The following is a 5830-nucleotide window of genomic DNA, read 5'->3' on the forward strand; positions in this document are numbered from 1 at the left end:
TGCATAAGTATCTCTATCTTTATCTTTATGATTTATTCATCATCTATACCCATTTGAGTCTGCCTGACTGAGATTTACAAGGTGACCATAGCTTGCTTCATACCACCAATCTCCGTGGGATCGACCCTTACTCGCGTAAGGTTTATTACTTGGACGACCCAGTGCACTTGCTGGTTAGTTGTGCGAAGTTGTGTTTATGCCATGGTATTGAGCACCAAGTCTTTGGAGCCATTACTAGGGATTGTTTATGTTTTGAAAAGTATTGATCACAATTTCGTGCACCAAGTTTTTGGCGCCGTTACCGGGGAATTAAAAGTCCTAACTACGGTTTCGCATTTGTTCCCTGCAATAACAGTGCCAAGTTTTGATCCGGCAACAGCACCAAGTTTTTGGCGCCGTTGCCGGGGATTGTTCTTATGTATTTTCAACGGTGGAGTTTCTACACACCATAGATTAAGGTGTGGAGCTCTGCTGTACCTCGAGTATTAATGCAATTACTATTGTTCTTCTATTCAATTCCGCTTGTTCTTTGTCCAAGATATCACTTGTTCTTCAACTTGATGAATGTGATGATCCGTGACACATCATCATTCTCACCTATGAACAAGGTGACTGACAACCATTCTTGTTCTACAAGCATTCGAGGCCCTAGTGTTTATCTCTTGGATTTCTGATTGCATGATGCATGGTTGATCGCCTGACAACCGAGTGCTCGCCTGACAAACGAGCCAGCCATTCCGTGAGATCAGAGTCTTCGTGGTGTAGGCAAGAACTGATGGCAGCATTCAAGAGAATCCGGAAGGTCTAACCTTGTCTGTGGTATTCTGAGTAGGATTCAATGATTGAATGACTGTGACGTGCTTCAAACTCCGAAAGGCAGGGCGTTAGTGACAGATGCAAAAGAATCACTGGATTCTATTCCGGCCGGACCGAGAACCGACAGATGATTAGCCTATGCTGTGACAGAGCATCAGGGACGTATTTTCACTGAGAGGATGGGAGGTTGCCATTGACAACGGTGAAACCCTACACAAGCTTGCCATGGAAAGTAGTAAGAAGGATTGGATGAAGACATTAGGAAAGCAGAGAGACGGAAGGGAAGGCATCTTCATTCGCTTATCTGAAGGTCTCACCAATGATATGCATAAGTATCTCTATCTTTATCTTTATGATTTATTCATCATCTATACCCATTTGAGTCTGCCTGACTGAGATTTACAAGGTGACCATAGCTTGCTTCATACCACCAATCTCCGTGGGATCGACCCTTACTCGCGTAAGGTTTATTACTTGGACGACCCAGTGCACTTGCTGGTTAGTTGTGCGAAGTTGTGTTTATGCCATGGTATTGAGCACCAAGTCTTTGGAGCCATTACTAGGGATTGTTTATGTTTTGAAAAGTATTGATCACAATTTCGTGCACCAAGTTTTTGGCGCCGTTGCCGGGGAATTAAAAGTCCTAACTACGGTTTCGCATTTGTTCCTTGCAATAACAGTGCCAAGTTTTGATCCGGCAACAGCACCAAGTTTTTGGCGCCGTTGCCGGGGATTGTTCTTATGTATTTTCAACGGTGGAGTTTCTACACACCATAGATTAAGGTGTGGAGCTCTGCTGTACCTCGAGTATTAATGCAATTACTATTGTTCTTCTATTCAATTCCGCTTGTTCTTTGTCCAAGATATCACTTGTTCTTCAACTTGATGAATGTGATGATCCGTGACACTCATCATCATTCTCACCTATGAACAAGGTGACTGACAACCATTCTTGTTCTACAAGCATTCGAGGCCCTAGTGTTTATCTCTTGGATTTCTGATTGCATGATGCATGGTTGATCGCCTGACAACCGAGTGCTCGCCTGACAAACGAGCCAGCCATTCCGTGAGATCAGAGTCTTCGTGGTATAGGCAAGAACTGATGGCGGCATTCAAGAGAATCCGGAAGGTCTAACCTGTCTGTGTATTCTGAGTAGGATTCAATGATTGAATGACTGTGACGTGCTTCAAACTCCGAAAGGCGGGGCGTTAGTGACAGACGCAAAGAATCACTGGATTCTATTCCGGCCGGACGGAGAACCGACAGATGATTAGCCTATGCTGTGACGAGCATCAGGGACGTATTTTTACTGAGAGGATGGGAGGTAGCCATTGACAACGGTGAAACCCTACACAAGCTTGCCATGGAAAGGAGTAAGAAGGATTGGATGAAGACATTAGGAAAGCAGAGAGACGGAAGGGAAGGCATCTTCATACGCTTATCTGAAGCTCTCACCAATGATATGCATAAGTATCTCTATCTTTATCTTTCTTTATTCATCATCTATACCATTTGAGTCTGCATGACTGAGATTTACAAGGTGACCATAGCTTGCTTCATACCACCAATCTCCGTGGGATCGACCCTTACTCGCGTAAGGTTTATTACTTGGACGACCCAGTGCACTTGCTGGTTAGTTGTGCGAAGTTGTGTTTATGCCATGGTATTGAGCACCAAGTCTTTGGAGCCATTACTAGGGATTGTTTATGTTTTGGAAAGTATTAATCACAATTTCGTACACCAAGTTTTTGGCGCCGTTGCCGGGGATTGTTCTTGTGTATGGACAACTGACGGTTCATCTTGTTGCTTAGATTAGGCATTTATTTTTTTTTTCGAAATTCTTGAAGATGAATTCTAGAGTTTCATGATGATTTGTTGAAATGGCGGCTGTGAAGCATGTCTAATTTCATTGGACCGAGGTTTCAAACTTATCATCACAAGAGCTTGTTGATCTTTTTATCAATCTTGCTTTTGGAGCAGTGATCTGCTAAGGCTTGGCTGGCCTTTGGCATGTCTAGTGTTTTGGACCGAAGCTTTCTTTGAAAGCTTGGCTAGCTGTGAAGCCATGTCTAATTCCTGGACCGGAGTCTTAGACTAGCATTGCACTGATTCCTGGAATTCTCATTAAGAATTTTGATGTTTTCACTTAATTTTCGAAAAACACAAAAAAATCATAAAATCATAAAATCCAAAAAGTATTTCTTGTTTGAGTCTAGTGTCTCATCTTAAGTTTGGTGTCAATTGCATGCATTCATTCATGTGTCTTAAAGATCTTCAAGTAATTCTTGATGATTTCTTACTCTGATCTTTGAATTCTCTTGACTTGAGTGTTTATGTGTCTCATATGCATTCTTATTAGTGTCAGTAGTATACAAACTGCTAAGTTTGGTGTCTTGCATGCATTGTTATTTGATTTTAGTGCATTTTGATTATTCCTTATTATTAAAAATCCAAAAATATTTTCAATTTGTGTCTTTTCAAGTCAATAATACAGAGAATTGAAGATTCAGAACATACTGCAGAGGAATTATACAGAAAAAGCTGGGCGTTCAAAACGCCCAGTGAAGAAGGACAGACCGGCGTTTAAACGCCAGCCAGGGTACCTGGTTGGGCGTTTAACGCCCAAAAAGGGTGCATTTTGGGCGTTAAACGCCAGAATGGATACCATTCTGGGCGTTTAACGCCAGGATGGCAAAGGGGGAAGATTTTGTTTTCAAAATCAAATTTTTTTAGTTTTCAAAGTTTTTCAAAATCAAATCTTTTTCAAATCATATCTTTTCAATCAAATGTTTTCAAAATTAATTTCTTTCCTTTTTCAAAGATACTTATAACAATTAATGATTTGATTCAAAAATTTCAAGATTGTAGCCTTTTCTGTTGAGAAAGGTTTAATGTTTTGAATCATATCTTTCTTGTTAGGCAAGTCATTTATTTCAAATCAAATCTTTTTAAAATTGTTTTCAAATCATATCTTCAATCACATCTTTTTCAAATAAGTTCTCAATCAAATCTTTTAAACTTCTAATTTCAATCCTTTTTCAAAAATCACTGTGATTTCTTTTCCACTTTTATTTTCGAAAATCAATTAGTGTTTTCAAAATGTTTTCAAAATATTCTAATTAATTTTCGAAAAATTACTTCCTCCCTTCTCACATCCTTCTATTATGGAGTACCACTCCTTCTCAATGCACAATTCGAACCTTATCTAATTAAAGTTCGAATTCTTCTTCCTTCTTCTTTCTATTTCTTTTTTCTCTGATACCTCAAGGAATCTCTATACTGTGACATAGAGGATTCCACATTTTCTTGTTCTCTTCTCTTTCATATGAGCAGAAGCAGAGACAAAGGCATTCTTGTTGAAGCTGACCCTGAACCCGAAAGGACCTTGAAGAGAAAGCTAAGAGAAGCCAAAGCAAACTCTCTTTAGAGGACCTGACCGAATTCTTCAAAAAGAAGAAGACATGGCAGCCGAAAACAACAACAATGCCAACAATGCAAGGAAGGTGCTGGGTGACTTTACTGCACCTACTCCCGACTTCTATGGGGGAGAAGCATCTCTATCCCTACCATTGGAGCAAACACTTGAGCTTAAGCCTCAATTAGTTTCTCTAAGCAACAGAATTGCAAGTTCCATGGAAACCCATTGGAAGATCCTCATCAGTTTTTAGCTGAATTCTTGCAAATCTGTGACACAGTCAAGACTAATGGGGTTGACCCTGAGGTCTACAGACTGATGCTATTCCCTTTTGCTGTAAGAGACAGAGCTAGGAAGGATGGTTGGACTCACAACCTAAAGAAAGCCTAGACTCTTGGGAAAAGCTAGTCAATGCCTTCTTGGCAAAGTTCTTTCCACCTCAAAAATTGAGTAAGCTTAGAGTGGAAGTCCAAACCTTCAGACAGAAGGATGGTGAATCCCTCTATGAAGCTTGGGAAAGATACAAACAATTAATCAGAAATGTCCCTCAGACATGCTTTGAATGGAGCATCATAGGTATTTTCTATGTGGTCTCTCTGAACTATCCAAGATGTCTTTGGATAGCTCTGCTGGAGGATCTCTTCATCTGAAGAAGACGCCTACAGAAGCTCAAGAGCTCATTGAAATGGTTGCAAATAACCAATTCATGTACACTTCTGAGAGAAATCCTGTGAACAATGGGACAAGTCAGAAGAAAGGAGTTCTTGAGATTGATACTCTGAACGCCATTTTGACTCAGAATAAAATATTGACTCAACAAGTCAATTTGATTTCTCAAAGTCTGTCTGGAATGCAAAATGCACCAAGTAGTACCAAGGATGCTTCATTTGAGGAAGAAGCTTATGATCCTGAGAACCCTTCAATGGAAGAGGTGAATTACCTAGGAGAACCCTATGGTAACACCTATAATTCTTCATGGAGAAATCACCCAAATCTCTCATGGAAGAATTGGTGCACGAAATTGCAATAACACTTTTGCAATCCCGCACAACTAACCAGCAAGTGCACTGGGTCGTCCAAGTAATACCTTGCGTGAGCAAGGGTCGATCCCACGGAGATTGTCGGCTTGAAGCAAGCTATGGTTATCTTGTAAATCTTAGTCAGGATATCAGAAATTATCAGGATTGATTGTGAAAAGCAAAAGAACATGAAAAAAGGTACTTGTTTTGCAGTAATGGGAATAGGCTGAGGCTTTGGAGATGCTCCATCTTCCGAATCTTGCTTCCTACTGTCATCTTCATCAAACACGCAAGGCTCCTTCCATGGCAAGCTGTATGTAGGGTTTCACCGTTGTCAGTGGCTACCTCCCATCCTCTCAGTGAAAATACGTCCCTGATGCTCTGTCACAGCATAGGCTAATCATCTGTCGGTTCTCAATCAGGCCGGAATAGAAATCCAGTGATTCTTTTGCGTCTGTCACTAACGCCCCGCCTTCAGGAGTTTGAAGCACGTCACAGTCATTCAATCATTGAGTCCTACTCAGAATACCACGGACAAGGTTTAGACCTTCCGGACTCTCTTGAATGCCGCCATCAGTT

General features: G+C 40.8%; 1 non-coding gene across 1 annotated transcript; it reads right to left on the reverse strand.

Annotated features, from left to right (window-relative positions):
• Positions 1-4684: 4684 nt before the first annotated feature.
• Positions 4685-4791, reverse strand: LOC130963847 (small nucleolar RNA R71). The gene has a single exon (XR_009079965.1). It is a non-coding gene; the product is annotated as a small nucleolar RNA R71 (small nucleolar RNA).
• Positions 4792-5830: the final 1039 nt, after the last annotated feature.

This window comes from Arachis stenosperma, chromosome 2 (genome assembly GCF_014773155.1).
Source record: "Arachis stenosperma cultivar V10309 chromosome 2, arast.V10309.gnm1.PFL2, whole genome shotgun sequence".
In the NCBI taxonomy this organism is placed as follows: domain Eukaryota; kingdom Viridiplantae; phylum Streptophyta; class Magnoliopsida; order Fabales; family Fabaceae; genus Arachis; species Arachis stenosperma.